At 38.8% G+C, this 25,310-nt stretch overlaps 1 pseudogene; it reads left to right on the plus strand.

The window, feature by feature from the left end:
• The window catches only part of LOC102523140, a 156,849-nt pseudogene that overhangs the window by 35,813 nt on the left and 95,726 nt on the right, over positions 1 to 25,310 (plus strand).

Consider the following 25,310-nt stretch of genomic DNA (forward strand, 5'->3'; position numbering starts at 1 on the left):
GGGTATTTGGTGCTTAGTAAACACATAACAAATGTTTATTTGATTCTAATTCAGTTAAATGAAGAAGACTGGGCAAGATTTGGGGGTGACAGAAGAATATTCCAAAGAATTCTTTCTTGCCTTGTGCCTGCTCAAAGGATGATGCATTTCAGTTATGACTAATTCCCTTCACCTCTGTAAGTCCAGCGAGTTTTACTTTAGCTCTTCTGACTTAGTTCAGGGATGACCGTAGGAAAAAAAGTTCCCCAGAGAAAATCAAGAGGATTATTCTTCATGCTGATCTGTATCATACTGATTTGAAATAATGAGATCACAAAAAGCACGAATGAGAGCTTCACTTTATGCATGCAACTCAAAATCATGTGAAACCCTTCAAATTCAAAATTTACTGAGACATAGAAAATTTCCAAGTTAAGAGACTTAATAGATTGTGAAGTGTATTTACTCCATTGCCCCCACTTGGCTGATAAACAGAAATACCTAGCATGCTTTGTGCTCTGTGAACTTTTAAGTATTTAAGTAACATATCTTTTGAAAAATGCAGAACTCAAGTAGTGTTAGTCAAGGGAAAGAAAATTATTAGGGAATAAGAATGGAAATAGGAAAGAGGGGTCAGTGATTGGTCTGAAAACTGTAGAGGAGAGGAGGAGGCATTACTGAGGAAAAAGTATAAAGGTGTAAATGTAAATGTGTTCTTAAAACATCTAATCTTGAATGAAGGTCCTTTTTTTGTGTGCTAGAATCCTGGATTTTTCTGATACCAGAAGTGTGGGGATTTTTTAACTCTAAGACTTTAAAAAATTCTTTAAAGAATTCCTAGTAAGATAATTCTAGTCTAGACTGAGAAGATAGCTGTGATTTAAAAGCAGAGAATGAAACGGTTTGGATCTAGTGAGTATTAATAAATGACAACATACTAGCATTTATTTTCTAAAATGTGTATTTCTAAAATGTACACTTTAAGAGCCAAATGTAAATGTCTACATCCCTTTTCATGACTACCACTGTCCTTGTGAATAGTTCTAGTTTTACATAGTACATAGTTCCCTTTAATGTGCTGAGGATTTTGTATACATTTCCTGTAAGTCTTTCAAAATTGCCCCAAGGTGGACATCATTATCCTTTTCTCGTAAAAGGTGAAACTCAGGCTCAGGTTGGGTGACCTGTTCACGGGCCACACCCGATAGTAAGTGGCCAAGTAGGGATTCCAGTCCGTATTTGGATCCCTAGTCCATGCTCTTGTTATGCGCCTTTCTGCCCCAATTAGGACACTGCCTCCACTTGGAAGAAGCTAACCCCCATCCAGAGCCCAAGTAGGAAAATCAATAGTGCTTTGAGGATTAGCTTTGTGAACACAAGCCTAAATGTAAGAGCCACACGCAGGGACACCCAGAGTCATGAGTGTTATTCTGCAGTGGTCTCTAAACCATCTAGAGGGATACCTGGATAGCATCTCCTCTGAGTGCAATCCATTCACTATTTCCATCTTAAAGAGACGGGACCGTCTGCCCCAGTCCACGGCACTCTGATTATGTGCTTGCCTGCAATTAATTGGTACACCAACCTGCCAAAAGCCATCTCTCCTTTTTGTGCAGCGGATACAAGTAGAAACATGTTGGAAAGCCTTAACTTTTTTCTGTGTGAGTTCTTATTTCCAAGTATCTCTCTTGTCTGAAAATCTTTCACTTCCCCCAATTCTAAGGTCCACTAGGGGTTCATTGTACTACTGCAGCCTCCCTAATTGTCCATGGCACTGTCCTTGGGTAGGGTCTATAGATGAAGTCTGATGGGAGAAACACACCCCCAGGAGTATCTGAGGTGCAGTTGTTTGACCTGTTGGGAGGAGGATGGATGGTGAAGTGGAATTAAACTTGTGAGATGTTTGAAGAACATCTCAGTGGGCAGGAGCCTCCTGAGATGCTGAGCCGTGTCACTGAATTTTGGAGGGATTACACTGTGGAAGGAAGGATTAAACTGTGTTTGGCACTTTGCCCCATATTCCTCTCCAGATATGTCCAGACAGCTCAGGGACCTGGGACAGTGAAGGGACATAACTGCTTTTTTTCTCACTTGGAGCCAGAAAAGTAGTTACCAGAAAGAACATCCCCAGGAATGGCTAAAATTGAGTTACTAGTCAAAGTAACAAAGTCTGAGCCATATCTAGGACACAAAGTGTGGACCACTGATGACAGGCAGGATGAGGACACAGGTAAGAGCAGGGCTTGGAGCTTTGCTGCAGTTGTACTGGTTATACAGATTCTTTATCTAAACTCTAATTTAGAGTTTAGAGAAATTCTGAGAGTCTCTAAAAAGCATCCTATAAATAGGAATCATTTAGATAAGAATTTGAAACAAGAGGGGAACATTTTTATATCTGAGTTCACAAGATAAGTTGTCCTTTCAGTAGGAAAGTCTCTTTCAGTGAAGTTAAAGCCCCAGGATGCACAACAAAGCAAAAATCCGTATATGATGCTGCGGCTGGCTCTTGTCTTGCTTCCTCCCCTCTCTCTGCCAATGGAAATATGTCGTTCATGGTAAGCTCTTGGAAAGTGGGGGCCTTAGCTGGATTATCTGCCATGTGAATAAACTGGTAAGAAATGAAAATTCTGTTCCTGTGACCTGCAGGGAGAGAATTTGCTTCAGGTATTTTCTTTTACATTGTAGATGGATTTGAGGCTTATTACGGAAAGGGTGGGTGTGTGTTTGGGCACGTGTGTCTGTCATTTTCTCAGAACAACCTTATCTTTCTTTGCAATTCTTGTCTCTTGTGTTCATTTTGTTCTTTTTCGGCCATAATACTTTCACTGTCTGTTATGTTACTTGCTTGTTAATGTTGTTTTCTTTTTTCCCTCCTACTGCCCTCTGCTGGAATGTAGGCTCCATGAGAGAAGAGATTTTTGCCTTTTTATTTTTTTGGATTGCTGGCTGACAGCCCAGTGCCTAGAATAGTGCCAGACACATAGTAGATACTCAGTAAAATTTTGCTTAACAGATATGTGGTGGGATGGGTGAAATCCAAAATGAAATGGTGGGGCTTATGTAGAATAGGAAAGACATTAGTACCACCCTAATTTATATTTTATATTTATATTTTAAAGAGTATAAGACAAAAAACACTAAATGGAAAGCCAGCTGCCTAGATTCAGCAAAGAGCTATATTTTCTTCTTGAGCTGAGACTTGGATAATTTTAACACGTCGTGTTTCACCCAGATTTATCAACAACATAGGACTCGCATTCTGGTATTGACGTCTCCCCATCCACAGAAATGACCCTTGTGTTATGTATGCATCCTCCATCCCTCTGCTTTGGCGCCATGGTAAACAACATCTTGGTAACACCTGATCCCAGTTCATTATAGGGCCCACACTTTTGGTCTACCCTTGAATAGCCCATAACTGTTCTAACCTGGCGGCTCCATTTGGCTCATCGCGCATAGAACACAGGAAGCCATTGTAGATAGAAAAGTCAGAGACTTATTAAAACCCAGAGTCTGAAATTTCATCTTTTTCTACTCCCTAGTTAAAAAAAAAAAACAACTGCATGTAGCTAATTGAAAGGCTGCTTTTTCAGGAAAGAGGTCTTTTCTCTAATCACTTCCAGGACTTGGTTGGATGTGGCTGCTGTTCTGGGATTCTGGTGAGTGGATACGTTCCGTGAGCCTGGGGGCCTACCAAAGCTGGGGCCCTAGAGGGGGAAAGCTATTCATACGGAGCTGTCAGCACATCTCTCTCTATGAATTGCTCTCTCCAGCCTATCAGGATTTCTTCATTTGGTATAATAGAAGACTTTCTGTAAGAATGGGGCCCATTCAGAGCAGGTTACTACAAACATAGATTTCCTTGTTAATACACGTTTGAGCCAAAGTATACTTCTCGGTAAACAGGACTGGGAAGAAATGGAATGGCTGAATCAGACTGCATTTGTTTTGTGGGCTTTTTGAATAGATGTGTATTAACTCGGCCAAAGTTACTTTTTCTATCCTGGCACTGAACATGGGTGGCAGGCGTACTTGACATGGTGACCAGAACATATGAGTTTATTATGGAAATGAGGTAACGGTGTGTGTTGAGTAGGGAAGTAGGAAGAGGGACAGATTGATGTCAGGCCTGCCCCCCCCACATTGAAGGGTCTCCCCAGAGCCCCTGAAAGAACAGGAACAGTACACTAGGTGCAGAGATCCAGCCAGCTTTGTCTTTTGACCTTGGCTGCCACTTCAAGTGTGGGTTTTGTAAAGAATCAGGCTGACTCCCTCATTCATCCATCACTGGCCCTGAAGACCATGTCTACACAACAGCAGAACAACTGAGTGATTCAGGCTGCAGCTACACCAGGGACTTCCAATCTGTTGTTGTTTCTGTGGTTTCCAGGCGTGTTACAAAATTTCACCCACTTGATTTTTCACAAATTAAGGTAAATAGATTTTTTTAAGAAACTGAAAAAAAAAGATACTGTTTGAAGCTGAAACTTCAAAAGGAATAAGGATCACTCATCTTTGCAACGCCCAAATAAATAACAGGGATCTGAGGAGTTCATTCATCAGCTGGTTATTTGGCCTTCAATGGACCCAACAATGCTTTTGATGAGTTTATTATTGAATGATGCCCATTTTTCATGTTTCCTTGAGAAACACTGTATTTATTAAAAGTAAAGCTGGATTATTATGAGGAAGGGATACATACGAATCTTTTAATCAAGGAAACACAAGCCTTTCTTTTTCCTGCCTTCCATCCCTCCCTTTCTTCCTCCCTTCATTTCTTCCATTGCTGAGAGTAGAGTGAAGCTGTGTGCAAGTCACATGAATACAGTATTACTTTGTAAGCCAGGGAGATACATAAATATTTAGATTTATGAGGGAACCTTTGTTTGTACCACTGAGACACTTGGGTAGGCCTTTGGATTTTCTGGTGGTAAAGAGGTAGGGTGAAACCTCACTTATTTCATCATAATTTGTTGTCCTTGGGTCATGAACCAAGGTTCATGGTCTTGGATGAACCTGCCGTCTACAGTACTTGTTGCCTAGTATCCTAATATCGCTGAAATCTTTGCCTAATTGTGTATGGATAAACAGCATCACTGTGGCAGATATTCTCTTCAGCTCTGATTCTGTGTGCTTGGCAAATTACATGTCATTTGTCAGGTATAAAGTTTTAAAATCTGTATCCTGTAGTATTTCCAACTTTACCAGGAAGTTGTATGGACTATATTCAAATTAGAGTTAAATAGAAGTGATTTAGCTCACTGGCGAATTGGAATTCTGGAATTATATATTTCATATGTTGCTCTCATAGCAGCTGAGCAATCATAAGTAGTACTTCTTCATTTCTGTGAGTCAACTTCTTTTTCTGTATATTCAGGATAATAGCATTACATTATTGATAAAATTATTGTGGGAAATTTATGGAAAACACTTGGTATAGTATATGGCACTAAAGTTAGTCCCCCAAAATGCTATTTTATGTTCAGATATAGTTATAAAAGACTTACAATACTTAAATAGGATAAACATTTCTTGTCTGTATTATGTAAAGCAAAAGTAATCTTTACCACAAATATCCTAGTTATCATGAATTCTGAGTTAATAGAATCCAAATGAAAAAGATGTTTGGTTTATTTGGTTTTAAAGCAAAATTTATGTTTGGAGTTAAATAAACAACTTGTGATAGAAACAAAAGAAGTCAGTATATCTGAAAAGTTAAAAAAATTGTTGCCATTCATCTAAGCTCAAAAACAGATCTCCTCTCTGCTCTGCTTTAAAATCGGTATCCTGTAGTATTTCCAACTTACGAGATGGTCCCATCCATTGCAAGACTTCATATATTAACATAGATCTCAAAATCAGTCTCCAGTCTGGACTTTTCTTCAATATTGTACACTTCATATAACCAGTGGTATATTTGTCATTTCTTCTTGGGTGAATAGCAAGCACCTCAAATTTAATACCTCTAAACCTGAATGTTTGATTTCCTTTGAAATCTTTTACTCCCTAATCTTCAACTCAGTGGCTCTCCAACTCAGTCACTGAGTCATCAACTCAAGACAGAAATCTGGAAGTCATTCTTGCCTCTTCCCTTTCATACTTCCTTTATTTGTTTGATCAAGTTCTTTGATTCTACCTACATAATCTTTCTTGAATCTCTCCAATTTCCTTTATCTCTGCTACACTCACCCTGGTTCACCCTTCTTCTTCCACCCAGACTCCTGTTAGCCTTTTAATAAACTTCTCTGCTCTCACTCTTGGCTCTCTTTAATCTGCTTTTCATACAGGCCAGACTGTTCCTTTATATTTGTAAATTGGATTATGCAAACTCCAAGTTTCAAATCACTTGACACCCAGGTCAGAGAATACGGTCCCAAATCCTTACTGTGGCCCACAAGGCTCTGCATGAACTGGCCCTAGCTCAGTGCATTCCAGCCATATGTACCTTTCACTGGTTTTCCAACAAGTTAAGGCCAAGTTTCTTCTTGTCTTTAAACTTTTCCCAAAGCTTTGTCCTCTGCCTAGAGTGTTCTTCCCCCACAGCTTCATATGCCTATGTCCTTTTTTTAGGTCAGAGCTTAAATTATTGCAACTTTTCCGGACTATTTCATCTAAATAGGTATCCATTTCAGTGTTTTGTTTCAGAACTGTGTTAAGTATGTTGCACTTACGCAGTTTGAATTTTGCAGCTTTCTCTTGTTTTATTTGATATTGTTTGTCTTCTTACTAGACTGTAAACCATGAGGGAAGAGTTTTATCTCTTCATAGATGACACCCCATACCTAGGAAAGTGCAGGGCTCATAGAAACTCAATACGTATGTGGAAAAAAATGACACAAAATTAATCATTGATTGCGGTCAAGAGAGACAGAGATTAATATTTAGGAGAATTGGATTCTAAGTTTTAAGCTTTCCATTAATAATTTTTATGACCTAGAGGTGGTCAAACTTTTGAGATTCTCAGGTAATTTTTTTCCCATAAAATTAAGAAATAGGATAGATAATGTATAGGGTTAGGGTCATTTTATATCTCATTATTATCTGACTTTGTCTTTTTGTCTTTCATTTTCTCTAAGGAGCTGAACATAAAGCCTGACAGTAGGTATACTAGGTATCCTAGGTTGAATCTCAAGTATTTTATTCTTGGAAAAATTATTTGTACAGGGGCGAGTTAGTGAAAAGCAGTATCTGCTGTTTTCGTGAATCTCAAAGAAAATTGCATGATCCAGTGGCCCAGTGATCTAGTGATTGTACAATTGTATTTCACTTTCCTGCCTTTAAACTACACATACACACAGAAATACTTCTGTCTCCTTAAATATAATTTCATCTTTAATAACTTGCAGGTTATTACATAGTTTCTTTTCATCCAGGTGTTTCAGACTCATCACTGTTGCTGGTTCACTGTGCTACCTCTGTCATCCTTTTGAAGCCTTCCTCATAGGTACTTCTTTTTGGTCCTCTATTTGTCATTGCATTCTGAAGCTTCTCCAGTTCCCATTATCTTATTCTTCCCTAAGTTGCAGTGGAACTTAAAGTTCGGAGGAGGCACTGTATTTTGTGACTCTTTTACTCAGCTCTGCAAACTGAGACTATTTGAATGATTCTAACTAATCACATACATTTCTGGTCCTTTTGCTAATTTCAAAAGAACATCTATCTAGAGATGCTGCTATCCATCCTTTATATAGGACAATTCATAGCTAATGTAATGGCTCTAGTATGAGATTATTGTGTGTCTGCATGACATTCTTGCTTTGGTGTAGCAAGTGTGCCTCTGGCTCAACAAGAATTGAAACAGTTCTGAGAACAGCACCCATCATCTACTCAACTCAGGGAAGTGGAGCTCAGCCTTCTTTACAAAGCTTCAGTGGAGAAAACCTCCATTAATATCTAAACATAACTAAAAATTCTAGAACTGACAAAACACAAGAGGTATAACAATATGTAAACTCTTCTTCCCATACTATGTTATAGACTAATAACTATTATTATAAATTTTTTTGTAGTCTATATTCTTCAATTTAAATTCACATACAAGTGTCATTCAAGCTGTTTCTGTTAAAATTCTTAGGATTTAAAATATTTTCTCTTTAATGCATTTCAGTACTATGTTTTAAAATGAGTCTGATATATTTTAAATGTCTTTAAAATGCAATTTTTTGTTATAAATTTAGAAAGCAGTCTGTGTTCATAGAAGTTTGTGTAATTAAATCAACACCTGTTTGCTGGCCACCAACCCTTTGCCGGGTGTGGGATGAGAAAGACTAATAAGGACTTGAAAGTTTATTGGGAGGGATGGTGAATATGAACGAGCGCTCATTTTGGTCTGTGTGATGATTTGCAAGAGGGTCAAAGATTTTAGTTCAGTTCCCAGTACTCAAGAGAGAATATTCATTTCAAATGAAGAATTCATCAGAAAGTGATAGGGAAGCTTAGCATGAAGAAAAGAATGTTGTCAGGGAACTCTAATTAGATTAATGAAAAAAAGCTGACTTGTGTCAGATTCAGTTCCAAGTGCTTCATATGATATAGTAACTAATTTTTTGCAACAAACCCATGATATGAGTAGTTGTTTAATCCATAATTTATAGGTCAGAAAACTAAGGAACAGAGAAGTAAATCAGGGTCACATGGCTTATGAAGCTGGATTTCAACCCAGGCAGCCTGGCCCCCGGGCCTTGCTTTCACCTGCTCCCCACTTCCTCCCCTCTTCTTGCTCTCCTACTTTCTCTCTCTCCTCTCTTTCCATTAGAATGGAAGAGAAAATAAAGAAGATGAAGACATAACACATTTCATAGATCACAAGAAGACAGGAAGGCTAAAATAGGCCTTTCCTTGATTAACTCTGATGGGCCAAGCAGCAATTGCTGATGACAGTTTGGTGGAAGCTGAGAAAACCCCTAAGGAGAGTTGGGTTGAAATTGTTAGCTAAGCACATAATCTTATACTGTGCATGCTTGTGGTGAGAGAGAAGAGAGTTGGGGCTGTCCACTGGCAGAGAACTCTCCCTCTCAGTGTGAGAATATTTTGAAAGGAGGTGTATGAAAGGCAATTTTAAAAAGCAAGAGATTCCTCCTAAGCTTCTATTATTAGTAATTATGATTTTTGAAGTAGAACCATTGGCTAGCCATAAATAAGACTTAAACTTGGTTTTAACAAATGGCAAATAATAGCTAATATTTATTAAGCAACTATTATTGTAGGCATTTTTGTAAATGCTTTTCCTGTTTTAACCCATTTAGTTATGAAGACAACTAAGAAAATCATGTACACTGTTTTATAGATGAGGAAACCAGTTCACAATAGGCCAGGTCTCTCACCCAAGGTCATACGGTCACATATGGCGTTTTGATTTGAAGCCAAACTATGTTTGAAGCCCACGCTCTTAATCCAACACTTTCCACAAGGGCACCTGTATCTGTTTGCCTGGCATATAGTAGAAACTTGGTAAACATTAGTTTAATTACTGAATTACATGGATTCTTGCTGGTACTGTCTTCCATTGCAGATTCAATGTTGTTGTGTTTTTTTGGTTTTTTTTTTTTTGTAATTAGTGTAACTGTTAAATTAACATGAGACCTTCAATCCAGAATAGTAAAGTGGAGCAAAAAAAAAAAATACACAAAAACTTTCACAATTATAGCTTTAGCTTTTTCACAGCCTACCAGTCATTTTAAGCTATTTTCCCGAACATGCTGCTCTCACACGTCTGTGAAGGTGCTGGGGAGACCTCTTGCTATAATATCTTGTATTACTCTATCTGATGAGTGCAGTTCACTGTTCATCTTTCGAAAGTTCCCATTTAATAGCCTCTTATGTGAAGTTTACATCCTTCCTCTCCAGTCACCAGTGATTTAATTCTCCCTCCTCCAAGCTGACAAGCTGGTAGCTGTCATAAAAAAATTATACTGCCTTATCGACAAGGAAGACCTTTTTCAAGACTACTGCAGTAGAGGAGTGAGACTGAATGCAACACCACTGAAACAAAAGGTGGCAGGATTTCTAATCACTGGAGTGAGCCAGTGAAAAAGTACTAGAGGAAGTTAGCAGGGAAGTGGGTCAATGTCATTAGGCCATCTGCATTTGCTAATTGTTGCTTACTGAATTTGAGCTTCTGTCCTCTCACAGAAACTGGGAAATAGGGACACTGCCTTTCTTAATGATTATATTTCAAAGGGATGGCTCCCAAATCCTTGAGAAAGACATTCCTGGGCTGTACAACTGGCAAGAGAACTGGGAGAAGACTTACATCTCAAAGAGGCCATGAAAGAATTGACAATGAAAAGATTTCTAAAGTAAATGCTCCAATAAAAGGGAGGTTGGGGCCTACCGTCTAAAGTTTATTCAAGTGGAGGTGAACTTTAAGGCTTGGTCGTAGCACAAACACCTCTCGCAGAAGTTTTTGCTGCATTATAACCAAATCTGTCGTCTTGTAAAGCGTGAGCCCCTTGAATGTAAGAAGTTTTGGTCTGCCTCCATCAAGCCCAGTGTCTGGCTCATAGAAGTAACCATTCACCGGGCACTGGATGAACGAATGAAGACCCCCAGGGATCCATAATAAAAGGCCTCAGGTACCTGGCTTTTTAGTTCTATTTTTTGTCCCCAAATACCTTTTGGTATAGACTTTCAACTGACATGAAACTGAAAGGAGAAAGAGTTTTCTCTTGTGTTATTTTTTTCTCCAAAATAAATCAAGTTGGAGGACTCTTGCTGAGAGAAAATGCTAGGAGCTGACTTTATTGCTGATGACAGCCATATCAAAGCTGTCTTCTTCAATAAGTACCTCTTTTCTCCTCTCTCTGCTTCTTGGTAGAGCTGTCTTGTTGGCCCCTCCACCATCTCTGGTACCGTCGGGCTGCCCCAGCCTCATCCACATGCACCCACGTGTGGTGTAGTCTCTGGCTGAGAGAGGGGTGTAAGGGGGACCACTCCAGGTAAAGGGCCAAAAGACTAGAGACACGGGCTTTGGATCTGCTCTTATTTGTTAAAAGCAAATGTCCTACACTTATCAGCAGGGTTGGCTCACAGACAGAATACACACTAGACTATTTCACACTAAAACTGCAATTTTCAGAATCTCTTGGAAAGTTAGAAGCCTCATTCCTGCTGGGAAATTGTTAGCTGCTGCTGGGGGTTGGTCCTGGGCCTAAGATGGGGAACTGCCTCCCTGTGTATCAGAGTCCCTCCTGCTCCCTGGTCACACCAGCCTCCTTCACCCAGTTTGTCACTGGCCTGGTCCAAGGTCAAGCCAATTCTTTCCCTAGGACTCAATTCTTTCATGCATTAAGAGGGAATAATAGGACTCTATGGGAAGTTAAGGAGAACAAATGGGATTTTATTAATGATCCGTGCTCTTTAGACACCCCACACCCAGTTCTTTTTTGTTGTTGATGTTACGTAACATCCCTCCTGCACTTGCTTCTGCGTTTCCTCATGCAGCTGTGCAGTGTCTCCCAGATCCATCTGTTAACACTGAGCTCCGCTCAGATGCACTTTGTACTTCTTTGCCTCCTGTTGGTTCACAGTCAGAATACTTCAGGCTGTGGTTAGGGGAGAAGATGCAAGATAGGATTTAAGGGAAGGGAAGAAAAAGAGAGGAAAAAAGAGAATAGAGTTAGATGGTATATGTCTTATAGTTGAGAATAAAGGCCATTCTGCTCATGAATGCTATGACTGTAGTTTCTGGAAGTCCATTTTGGTGATTTCCTTTTTAAGCAAGCACAGTTTACGTACTTTGTCTTCAGTGACACTGCCATCTGTAACCCTGACCCTTGGAAACCGGACTGGCAACCACTTGTTGGAGGGAACAGTGGTGCCTCAGTCTTGGGCAGAGTTCAGAGAGGGACAGCAACAATTTTACAGCTCTCTCAGTTGGGAGACCCGTGCTTTGGACGTTTTGACAATTGCCTCCATTTCACACATCACGCTGCTTGGACACATGAGAAACAGGTAGCTTCCTCACTGCAGTGAGGTAGGGAGAAAGCTGCCAAAACTGATCTGGCCTCTGATCATGGCTGGAGGGGCATTTGCTTTGGGGAGCAGATGAAAGAATAGAAATCTTCACCTCTAGACCAATGTAAGCCAGAGGGAGTCGGGAGCATTCCCATCTCTTGGGAGGGATGGAAGACTTCACCAACTTTGTTAACCAGTTATAAGTGTGTGACAGATTTTTTGGCACTCAGGGGAATCGAAATCCTATCTAGTTTATAAAATAAACAGGGCGTAAGAAATGATGACCTTCCTCAGATTTACTTGGAAGGTAAAAAAAAAATTGAGAAGGCATTGTCATTTATTGACTGTAAATATCTTTGGAGTTCTGCATCTCTGGATTTGAAACTCATCTCTAGTATTTGTTAGTTACATGATCTTGGGTAACTTACATAACATCTTCATTCCATCCTTTAAAAAAATGGGGGGTATGTTGTTTCCTTTGAAGATTGATCTAAATTTTAGAGATAATGTTTGTAAAAATGTCAAGCATATTAATGACTCTAGATCTTGATATAGAGAAAATGCTCAAATTATAGTTTAAGGTGCAGATTTTCTGACCAAATGGGGTTGGGAGTAGGGATGTGAGAAGTATGGGAGTTAGGGAAGAAACAATAAAGCGGTTTTTAGTAATGTCAGAGGGACTGTAAGTTGTCGATGCTATGTCAGCAAAGCCATAGTTAGTATTAAGGACATTTATCTTTTCATCAATGAATTGGGGACAGGTAAGCTTTCTCAGCAAACCATTTGTATATATTGAGGCTATTAAGGGTCAGATACTGCTGCATTTCTGCCCTGGCTCACATAATTAGGATATTACTCAGATTTGTCCTTTCTCTCACTCTTCTAAAATATTTTCTTGCCTCTTCAGAAGCTGACTCCTTCATCTTTGTGGGGCTTTCTGTGCCTCATCATTTGAAACTCACAGTGATTTCCTAGAGGAAAGACTATTTTTCCATTTGCTGGTAATTTTCATCAGGTCCTCTGCAGATTTATTTTCTTTTCATTCTTTTTCTCTTTCCAATTCTAAGACAAAAGCCCCTCTTCCCACACGGAAAGAGTGCCACCTGTAGCATCAAACCTCGAAACCCCTCAGTGACAGAGCTGCATGTGTCCCTCCCTTGGCGTAATTTTCTTGGGTAACATCTTGATTGTGGTACCCCATGTTTAAAGTCCTTCTGCTGAGGTCCCCAGTGCCCATTAGTATAAATTCCAAACTTTTTCATTTCAGGGTCTTAAGAATGCTTCATAATTTGTCTGGTTTAATTTTTAGACCTTACGTTTCACTGCTTTCTTCCTTGGGCACAAAGCTCAGTTTTCATTCTGAATTTTTCAGTTCTTCCAGTGTAGCAGCTATCACTGGCCTCTGAAATGCTCTGCGTGTATTTTAATCCCTTTTTGGATTTTTAAACTCCTAGTCATATAAGATTGATTCTTGTTATCATGGTAATTATGTTCTATGAAGTCCCAGCAACACTGCATGACCAAATACTGATTTATTTGTAGGGGAAACACACATACACATGTACACAAATGTATACCTCACATAGATTGTAATTTTCTATCCTAAAAGCAGCTCATTCTGGTGGACTCTCTCTTCTTTATTTTATAAAAGAGAAAATGAAGTTCAGAAGTGTTGAGTGACTTGTGGGAGGTTGCCCCACAAACAGGGGCCAGAGATGGGACTCAAACCCAGTCTAACTGGCTGGTGTCAGAGCATCTTGCACTGCCCCGCACAGCCCTCCGAAGTCTCCGCCTTCTCCTTGTCTCTGAGCCCTGAAGCGAGGAGGCAGAGCACCATCTTGTTCACGGTCAGCTGGGAACGTGTGAGTCTGGGCACTCAAAATTTTCACTGCTCTGCACACGTCTGTGAACGAGCCAGAGAGAGTTGCAAGTATTGATTTTGGGGTTACAAATAAATTTTAGTGATAGATGGCTTTGCAAATGCAGAATCCACTAATAATGAGGACTGACTGTACCCGTCTCAGCTGCCACCCTCAGACTGAGTCAGATGTTCCTGCTGGTTGCTCTGAACTTCCTTGATCATAGCCATTATCACCCAGTATTAAAATTGCCTGTTTATCTCCCTACCCTGAGAATATATAATCTAAGTAGGAACTTTTCTTTATTGGCCATTATTCTATTTCTAAGTGTGATTCCAGTGCTTGACACATGAAAGCTCAGAAAACATTTGTTGACTGAATTAATGGAAAAAAAACTGCAAAGCGTCCCACACTGCCATGCTTATGCAACCAACTTCACCATGAGGATTTAGTTAGTCTCTGGTTAGGGTCTTCGCATCAAAGGAAAATGAGCAAGTGCTCTGAAGATGATGCCTTGGTCAGTTTTCTTACAGTTCTTGTGAAAGACCATGGTAATGCAGAAACTTTGAAATTCTGGGTATTCCCTCTGTTGTTTCAACACACTAGGAAAATTCTCTAACACATGTCAGAGGAGTCCTTATATCAAAGAGTTCAAGTACTGCCTTGCGTTAGAGGAGATTTTCCTTCTGCCCAACACACCTGTAAAATAACAGCTGTACCACAAGTTTAAAAGGGAGGCTGACAAGTTCAATATCCAGGTCTTGTCTTTGAATACAGAGAAATCGTCCAATGGCATGAATGATGACATACTAATCACTGAAGAAATCTGACAAGGTCATAATTGGAATGATCTGGTGACTAATTTTAACCAAGCCATTCTGCTCTCTAAAGGATCATGACTATCCTAGAGTAAGAACAAATATATTGCAAAAGGAGGAAAAAACCTTATAAAATGGGGAAAAAATGTTAAAATCCATTAAAAAAACTTACATCACACCTGGTAGAAAATGAACCGGCCCATGATTGGTATGATAATGACTAACATTGAGCAAAGCCTGACAGATATTTCTCTTGGACCTCTTTTTTTATGGGTGGTGTCAAGGCTTCCAGGGGAAATTTTCCCTGGCCACACATCAAGTCATTATGGGAGCCATGCACTGAACCCTCAGCCTCTGGGCTTTGGGCTGATACCGTCTATGTTAGGCTGCCCTTCTAATCCCAGCCATGTTTATCTTGACCGTAAAGCTTGGCAAGATGTTCTTGTCCAAACGTAATTGAACTCTGTGGTCATTCCAAAACTTTTACCAAAGTATGATTTTCTTATTCCAATATTAAATTTCTTGCTGGGTTCCCACTTTCATAATTATCCATCCTATCCATCCATCAGATGAATGTCTCAAAAATTAAAATTTTTTTTTGTTAATTTGAGTAACTTAGTTACAAAAATCAAAACAGAAGTTAATTCTAACAACTGATTTAATCTTTCTAGGCAAGAGAGCTGTTGTATATAGGTTTAAGGCTGTTTGGGAAAGAAATACTGACTGCTGGCCAACAATAACCATCAATGATGGACAGTTAAATTGCCTCTGGTGACAAGCCTTTTCAAGGTGCACCTCAATTGGAAATAATTTGCATTGATCTTACTCCTCTTTCCCATGATAGTCGATGCTAAGAATGTTCATGTGAAATGTTCTTACTTTGAATTAATTATTACTAATACATTATTAGTAAGTTGGCTTTTCAATTTTGTCTCCAAAGAAGCAAGGCCAAGTCCAAATATTCAGAATCTCAGTTAGTTTGAAACCTAATAACTTGGCAAGTATGTTCTTCAACAAGAGTGATAATTTCATTGACTTCTTTTTTTTTAAATTAATTAATTAATTAATTTTACATTTTTTATTGAGTTATATGTATGTTCATGTATAACTGAAAAATTGTGCTCTACAGTGGAATTTGACACAACATTGTAAAATGACTATAACTCATTGACTTCTTTAAATTGATTTTGTCCTCAGGTTTCAAAAAAGTTTTTTATTTATTCTTAAATATAATTGTTATCAAAACCATTTATTTATTTTGTGTAAAATATTTATGGCTAGTCCAAGATAAACTGCATCTTCCAAATACTTTGGTCTTTCTTCTTATTTTGTCTGTTTTCCCTCTGAGTTTCAGTATATCTTCTTAATTTTTTTCACCTTCCTGCTCCTTTCAGCTTCCCTTTTCTTTTACCTGTCATCTATGATACAAGCAATTAAGAAAATTCTCTTAATATCCTGAAGTTAATTCTCAGAATGAATCCAAGCATTTAAATGACTTTATATACCCAGAGGGTGTATTGTTAATAGCTATCAATTAAAAAAAATTTTGTGAATGGAATGCTTATATGAAGTACAACCAACAGAGGGAAGGTGGCATTTTCCCTGAAGAGAAATATAATCTTAGTATATTAGTCAAAAAAACAAAAATTAAAAAAGAAGGAAAGAAAATCAGGGGACTGATCTGATAGAATGCTGCTATTTTTAACTTTTGTATTAGTATCCTTTTGCTAGGTTTCATGCTTTACACAGAGGAATTATTGGAAAGAGCTTGAAGACCTGTTTAAATAGTAATTAAATTTTTCTGTGATCTATCAATAATTTCTGAATATTATTGACAGTATTTGGAATTTTGTAGAAGAAAAACTAATTATTTTATGATACTTCACATTGGTTCATCATTGGAATCAACTGCCAAAGTATTTACAAGAATTTAGTGTTTTTTTTTTTTTCTTGGCATGGTCATATGCATAAATTTGGTTATGCTGACCTCTGTCAAACTCAAATTTTCTAATAAAATATGAAATATATGCCCTGCCTACTAAAAAGAAAGATTTTGAAAGTTGTGATGGTATTTGAAGAGTTATTTAAGTCTAAAATAAGGATTGCGAGTGCTGAGTTTAATATTCTTACCTTATCTGGTGTCACATAGGTAATAATCAGGATTATGTGCATTCAACACAATAAACTACAATGCAAAAGAATCTTTAATTCCTTAAGGACAAATTCAAACTCAAAGGTAAAGATTCTCATTAAAATTATGACCCAGAAGGTGAAATCACAAACTTTCATGATGTGTTCAAGACTTAACTGAGGATAATATTCTAGTTTGCTTGACCTTGAATTTGGAGCCTGGAACCTGCATGATGGTTTCTGTGTGTAACGGTTCTTACAACTGTTCAACTGACGTCAGTTGTGAAACAGCCATTATGATGTTCAGAGACTAAAAGTACTGATCCTGAAATGTGCATGTCTGAATCTCTGGTGATTATAACGGACAAGTTATTTGATTGTATCCAATGTTACTGCTCACTGTTCCCCTGGAAAGTACACATAATATCTCTTAAGAGTGGCAATGTGACTATTTTAACTCCCCGTCCATTCTCATTCTGGGATACAAAGAAATAATATGGCAACAGGCCACCCAGCTCCAGTTCTCATGAGGTAGCTGAATGTGGAGAGGAAATGGAGTCTTTTTGCCTCATGGAACAAGGAAGAATTCTAATTCCTTTATTAATTCAACAGTTTTCGAATACACACATTGGTACAGACATGAGCTACCCATGGGTTTATGTTTCTGTCAATTCCTTTCCCATTTGGAACTCAGGTCTGACTTAAGAATTCTCTAGTAAGTTATGGGAACACATGTTAAACCCATTGTTCCTACTGACTTTTTGGTCAATTTTGCTGAATGGTAACAGAATTATTTTCTTATTCCAACAACTCACTTTCCATCCAGCAACCAGAGTGATTTTTTTAAAAACACAAGACTGGTTACAAAATGCTCCTGGTTAAAGTCTCTAAATGTTTCCAATTACACTTAGAATTAGAAAAAAAATAATCTTTACATTCTTCTACAAAGCCTTAAGGTGATCTCTCTAACATCATTTGGTACTAATCACTTCCTGGGCCACTCAGTTCCAACCAGTTCCTCAAATAGCCCTCTTCCAGATGCAGGAACCTCACGCAAGCTGTTTTTCCACCTGAACACTGTGCCACGTCTTCATCTCAGCATAGGTCTTTGCATGAAGATCATGTTTTCAACTTTTAAGATCTTAACTTGTGTTTTCTCTCATAGTGTTCCCTATATTTGTTGTAGTATTTACTGTAATCCTGAATCATACTTGCCTATTTACTTTTTTGTCTGTGTCTAAGACTAGGTTTAAAAAAATTCATAGGTTTTATACATAGAACATATTCAGTAAGCAGTAAGAACAAACAGCTTCAGTGCATGAGTGAGTTAAGAGCATAGACTTCTACAGAGTTGTAAGAAAAAGATAGACATTCTTCCCAAGAACTTTTCCACCCAACCATGAGACATTGGAGTGGCAAATTATGAGTGAATGGATGTACTGTTTATCAGGATGGATCCTCTTTTTGAAGGGATGGTTAAACTGCTTAGATAGTCCCGAGAGAACTCATTAAAGCCTGCCAAATGAGCAAGAAGTTTTCCTGCCACAGCCTGAAAGAGAGCAGTACATAGACCTGGACTATAGATAAACAGAGAACGTTGGTCTTCAAATATGAAAGCAGACCCTGAGAAATGGATTCTTGAGGAAAAAGTCAGGTGGTTGAAGACCAGCTCATTTCAGATAGGGAGATGTGGAATTGTATAGACCTGATATATTGGTCCAATTCCAAAACCTGCCCCTTTCCTATTGTAGTGAGGAAACGGACTTCAGTTTTATGGTCTGGTTACTTGAAAATTTCATTCATCCACCACTGTATTCAGTGCAACCATCAGTGTATATCCATCAATGTATTGAGCACCTACTAACATGCCAGACTCTGTGCTAGGTAATGTGACTATAGTAGTGAATAAAATTACTTTCATAAAGCCAAGAGTTTGGTTAAATCATTAAACATGTCATAGTAAAGAATGATGGATATAAAGAAAGGGAAATTTGCTGATATAAGGAATATTGGCATATGAGAGTTCATCTTAGCTGAGGAGTTAACATTATGGTAACATAACAGCAAGTGCCTGGTATCACATACTGTCCCAGCGCACTTTACATACGTTATCTCATTTAACGCTATAACAGCCCATGAATATGGTGCTAGTTTTAGTGGCAAACCTAGGCTTTGTGTTGTTTTGGAGCTTGTTTTCTAGGGTCACGTAATTTTTTTTGTAAAAATAAATTTTTACTAAGAGAGGAAGGAATGCCTTTAACTCCTAATTTTAAGGGCATCTGTATAGTGGTTGAAATAATTAGACTTTGGTCAGTAAGCTCATAGTTAATGGCTTAATTACGGCTTATTTGATGTGAATCAACCTCATGTGACCATATTTATGTTTTCAAGCAACAGAGCATAGGTTTCTACAATGAATATTTTAACAAGTTTCCTATAATATTTTTTTCCCCTTAGGCTGAAGGTTTACAAGTCCTTGAAACTATGAAACTTCTCTACGCTCTAGGACGTTGATGCCAGTGACAAGGTACAGAACAACTACAGATTTTATTTACCTGGTGTGTAAATATATTATCTGCCTGTAAGTTGTGACGTCCAGCTCAGGGTTTTATCACCTCCAGCACCTGAACCTTCTAATTTTTTTGATGGTTTCTGGCTTCTAGTTTCAATTATAAATTATAAAATTTAACTCATCCAGGGCTGAGTTGAAGACTATGAGACTTAAACCTACCTTATCCACGTTAACAGATGAGAAAGTTCAGACACAGTGAAGTACAGACTCTGTCTCATGGCAACATTAAACCTATTTGGAGCTCAAGCTCTTTCCTCTGTGATGCACTGCCTCATGCTTTTGTTTGTTTGTTTGTTTTGGTACACTGGTGAGGATTTTCCACTTTTCAATTTTGAGAATAATTTTCTGACTTAGTGTGTTTCCTTTTAGAGAGTTTTCAAGCGTTCCCCTTCTAGATTCCTCTTCACTTGTGGTCTTTCTGCCTCCTTCTCTCTTAAACAGTATTTTTTAAAACATTAAATTTGACCACCAGAGAGTCCTTTGCCAATGTACAGTTGTATGCAGTCTTTCCTGGTAAGTTTCTGGTCTTGTGTGATGACATTTTCCATCATAGGTATATTCTTGTTAAGGCTGGCCAATTCTACAATTTCTTGCTCTGTGGTTAGACTTGAAAACGTATGTGACCATAGTGGTTCAGGATCTTGGCTAAACTCCTGAGCCAAAAGGTGTTTCTTAGCAGATGGTTACTTTGAGGTTTGTGCATGCATTTCAGGCTTCCATTTCTAGGTACCCCCTAAAGTTTGCAAGTTAATCTTCAGCAACAACAGGTTTGTATGTTTTGGAAGTTTCCCGAGGACCATAACTCTTAAATTTGCTCTTGCTTTTATAGATTGTACAGTTGTTATTGTGATTATTTTATTTTATTTTATTTATTTATTTATTTATTTATTTATTTATGTGTGCTATTTTTAGATACTGTTAAAAGTCTTGTTAAGGATTTTCCTTTTTGGTAATGATATTTATAAATCTTAGAAAATAATTCTTCTTCTTCTTAGTTTCTTCCAAATAAACTTTAAATTCTGTGGCATGGTTTATGGAGTTCGGATCTGTTTCTAACATAGGCAAATATACTTCTTAAATGCCCCTCCTATGTTGTTCCACGTTTACAGTGAAGATGTTTAGATTATCTTTGCTGTAGCACATCAAGCCACAGTCCAGGAACTACTGAGAAAAAAGTTGGGCCTTGCTGTGAATTAGATGACTTGAAAAAAGGAACAACCCATAGGTGTTTGGCCTATCTAGTCCTGCTCCAGGGCACCAGGCTGCACAAGCAGAGGGCTGGCTGCATTTCAGCGTTTGAATAGTCCATGGACTACACATCTCTCCATGGCTATCCTGCAATGGAGTCTGGGTCTGAATTTTGCTCACCTGCTGAGTACAACTTAGATGCTTCCCAAGCGAAGTATGTAAGTTCTACGTTCAATCAACCAGTGTGTGTGTCAGTGGATAGATCGGCTGAGGTCCTAATTTTTTCTGAATGCTTCACAGTAAGCATGTAGAAGTATGGTGGGGAAAGATGGCTGCCTGGGATGTTCCATTTTGAGGTATGAATATTTGGTGTTTCAGAAACTATGACACAGTCCCTAAGAATCTTTCATTTCACATGAAATGATCAGACACCAAATTTGTACTAAGAAGTGAAGACAGAACTATCAAGCTCTGGATTGTTCACAACCTTCCTAGGGCCGAGAGCATGCTGTCTTCATCCTTCTAACCCCGTAGACTAGCCTGGGGTCTAGTACATGGTAGATGCTTGATGAACATTCACTGAATAAATAGATGTTCAGGCGTTTCTAATATAACCCTGGTGGGTCAATTCTCCTATCTGCATAGTTGCACCCCACAAACCTGTTTTAAATCCATGAGTCATTAAAAAAGAAAAGTTTTACTGAAGTTATTGTGGGGGAACAGGGAAGCACAGAGTCCAAAATCAATTATCTCTCAATTCGATCCTCTTCCTTGGCTGTTACCCATCTTTGCTCTTTCTCTGAGTTCTCATGCTGCTGCTGCTTGCTGCCTCTCCTAAAATCTCCAATCGTGTATAGGCAAGTCAGCCTTGAATCAAACTTGCAAACCTTGCCCAGTAAAACACGAACTTAATTATTAACCAAACTGTAACTCCTTGTTTTTCCTGAAGTATGCTCTTTGGTAGCAAGAGCAGAGGTAGAAATCTCATCCCTTCACCTCAAGTATACAATTTGTATGTCCAGTAGAGTCTCTTCCAAAGGAGACCTTCTGCTGCTAAAACCACAAGGCTTAAGTATATTATTCCAATTATTTGCATTTTTCCTTCTTTGACCTCTTGGAGGTAGACTAAGGGGTCTAGCATGGGAAAGAATTTGATTCTTAATTGTTCATTTGAATCAGAGCAATTTTAGGTGTCAATGCAGCTTCTTCATCCCTGTAGAAGGTTAGCGATCATGTTCCAATGCTGTCACAAAATACTGACGTTGACCTTAGTCACTCTAAAATGCCACGTTCCTCTTCTATAAAATGGAACTCTTTAGAGTTAAATCAAAGTCAGTGGTCTTCAATCTCAGCTGCACATGGGATTCAGCAGGGAGTTTTACAAAATATGATGCCTGTTTTAATCTGTGCAGGGTAATTGCCAGGCACCTAGATTTTTCAAAAGCTCCCCCAAGTAATCACTAATATGCAGTCAAGGTTGAGAATTACCAACCTAAGAGCTACAGTGGTAATTAAATTAATATATATGAAAACACTCAAACTGAAAGAGGTTATACGAATATAAGGAATTCCTTCTAGTCTTTTTATTAAAGTAAAACAAAACCCACAAGACATTCATGCCTGCAGGTAGGGTGACCAACTTGTCCCGGTTTGCCTAGACTTACCTGGTCTTAATACTGGCAATCCTATGTCTTGGGAACCCCTCCATTTTGGTCAAACCTAGATGGTTAGTTACCCTAACTGCAGGCCTTATTAGCTGTGAGGTTTATCGAGTTCAAGGAACCATTAAATAATCCCTTCTCTATTTCTTAAAATACTGGATATTCAGTTGAGCTATAAGTCAAAAGACTGGAACTCCAGGTTGAATGCACATCTATTCTCTCTGCCCCTGGAAAAGCCTTCCTATTTTGTTTTTCCTGTAGTCCATGCCTTTAGTCTCTCTCGGTCTAAAATGTCTTTATTCTCCATCTTCATTTACTTACTGTTCAAGTATTTAGGGCTGGGGATTCTCTGGCCTTAAAGAAAAAAAAAAAATAAAGCAGGCATTAACATTTGCATTGAAAATTCCCTTGGTGGTGATTTTTTTCCTTAGAAAATGTGAAGTTTATACATATGTTTAGAATTCAAATAGTGAGCATGCTTATGCTCAGTATATGTCATGGATCAAAGATGAATTTATGTAGGTCAGTGTATCCTAGGCAGAATAACGGTTTGATTTAGAAAACTTGCCCTGATCAGTAAAATAAAGTAATCGGTCCAGGAATCATTAGGACTCTACTTTGCTGCCTGGCCCTAAGGAAGAATTAAGTCAGTGAGAGCCTTTCTCCCAAGGAGTCGAGTGCGTGTGTTGTGGTGTGTATATATGTGTGTGCATTGTGTGTGGTGTGTGTCCTTGTGTGTATACGTGTGTGGGGTGTGTATGTAGGATGTGGGGGTGTGTATGTATGTGTTGGGTGTGTGTATGTGTGTGTGGGGTGTGGAGGGGTATGTGGTATGTGTATGTAGGATGTGGGGGTGTGTATGTATGTGTTGGGTGTGTGTATGTGTGTGTGGGGTGTGGAGGGGTATGTGGTATGTGTGTGTTGACGGTGTCAGCAGGTGGGCACGGCTTTTCCTTCTCTTGCACCTTTCATATCTCACACAAGAGTCTTCCATGTCCTGAATCTAACTAACTCCTCCTGGCAAGGGGGTCAGGGATATGTGTTCTCCAGGTTCTCAGCCCCCGTGGTACAATAGAGAGCAAAAAAGGATGGAGATAGTATTAGCCGACAGCATCTGGCAAGTTATCACATTGACTTCAACTTTTTAACTAGAGAAGACAGCCAACTCCATATAAAGTGATTAGGAAAGAGCTCTCTATGGAATCTGACTGAGTGCTGATACTCTGGGACCACGTAACAGTGTATTCCTTGGCTCCTCTTACCGTCCAGGGAATACACTGAGGAGGTCACCTCTCATTTCAGTACTTGGCACGTAGCATGCACTCAGTGTTTGGTGGTTGTCATTGCTGTTAGAGCAGCATGAACGGCAGTTAGCTCTTGGCAGCACAGTGGGGCAGCCAGGCTGAGTCACTCAGGAAAGTGAGGCATTGGCTACAGAAATCACTGTCACTACCACATGCAAAAGAGGGAGTACAAAAGGGGAGAGCTGATTGGAAAAACCACATGTTGAGTTTTGGTCTTTTCACATCACACCCTACACCTCATTGCCCAGCGCATTGTCAGACGTATTTATGAGTTTCTGGTTGGAGATTTTTTTTTGCTCTCCTCTTCTCTATCTCTCTCTGAGTAATGTTTCCAGTTCTTTCAGTAGATGCTTGCTAAGCACTTGCTGTATGGAAAGCACTGTGCTGGGAACCAGGGAAATAGAAATATATAAATATAAAAGATAATTTTTAACTTTATGGGTTTATAATGAAATAGAAGTATGTGTGTGTGTGTGTGTGTATGTGTGGGTATACAGTGGCTCTTATGCCCTAGGTAATGGGGTAGTTACAATAATATTTTTCCTCTTTTTGGGATTTTGTTGACTTAGTAGATATGAAGATAGATATGAAAGATAGATATGAAAGACAGATGTGGGAGCATTTGGATATTAAGGAATTTATAAACCAAAGAGATGCATTCCTGCTGGAGTTACTCCTAAAAGTTTTGAAGAGTCAAAAGGCAAGAAAGTAATTTAAAAAATAATGGGGCATATCCCAAGGACTCCGGTGTCAACTAGAAGGGATTCCTGTTGGCCAAATCTGGGGCTATTTGAGCATAAAATAATTGACAGTAGTGAATTATCAATCATTGAAAAAATAATATCATCCTGATAATAAGTATAGATAAATAGAAAGACGGGTGGGTGGCGGGGGAGAAAGAGCTCTTGCTGACAGTGGAATGCTGAGCGCTGACTGGTCAATGTAGAGCGAGCACGTGGTTTGACTAACTTATTTTGCAACCATCAGTGTAAAGACTTTCAGGCAAGACTTATCAATGAATGTTTAATCTAGGCAGGATTTTCGTAAGAAGCAGTGTGTTTTCATGGTGAAGTGTTTCTCTTCTGCTTGTTAGTTACAAAGGGAAACAATAGTACATACAGTGGTTGTCACATTTTACATTCCCATTAGCAATGTATGAGTTGCTTTACCTCCTTGTCTTTTTGGATTTTGGCTGTTCTAGTGGGTATGGAGTGGCATCTGATTGTACTTTTAATTTGCATTTCCCTGATGACAAATGATGGTGGGTATCTTTCCAGTTACTCCAACGTGGCCAGAGGCAGAGTCTTTAGTATCTTTCAGTCCATAAAGGGCTCCATCCCTAGCCTGGTCCCTTTGTGAGCCAAACGGAGGGTATACCTTTCAACATACCTCTTGTTCTCTTGGTTGTGTGTTTGAGTATCATCTTTTGCTGAACTGTGGAAGACTAATTTCAGAAACCATACCAGGGACTCCAAGGCCAAGCAATTGGAAGTAGAAATTTTAGGTTATTAATGATGAACTATGGAAACTCTTCTTTGTTTCCATATATCCTTTGCCCATTTCTAAAAGTACACTCCAGGATCTCTTGGGGGAGCTAAAGAAATAAATGATAATGATGATTAAAGACTGCAGTCTCCTGAGTGCTCATCAAATTTGAACCTTACAAAAATATTGTAACAATCATCTGACTGCTGTTTCTCGAATATCATCTTATAAATGTTTCCCAGTAACCCCAATATGAAAATAATCGCTGTCCTTTTATAGATGATGAAGCGAACCAGACAGCTTAGTTACCCTTAGTCACATTGTGAATGGGGGAAAGAACGTGGACCCCATCTGCTGGC

The sequence above is a fragment of the Camelus ferus genome, chromosome 25 (assembly GCF_009834535.1).
Source record: "Camelus ferus isolate YT-003-E chromosome 25, BCGSAC_Cfer_1.0, whole genome shotgun sequence".
Lineage (NCBI taxonomy): Eukaryota > Metazoa > Chordata > Mammalia > Artiodactyla > Camelidae > Camelus > Camelus ferus.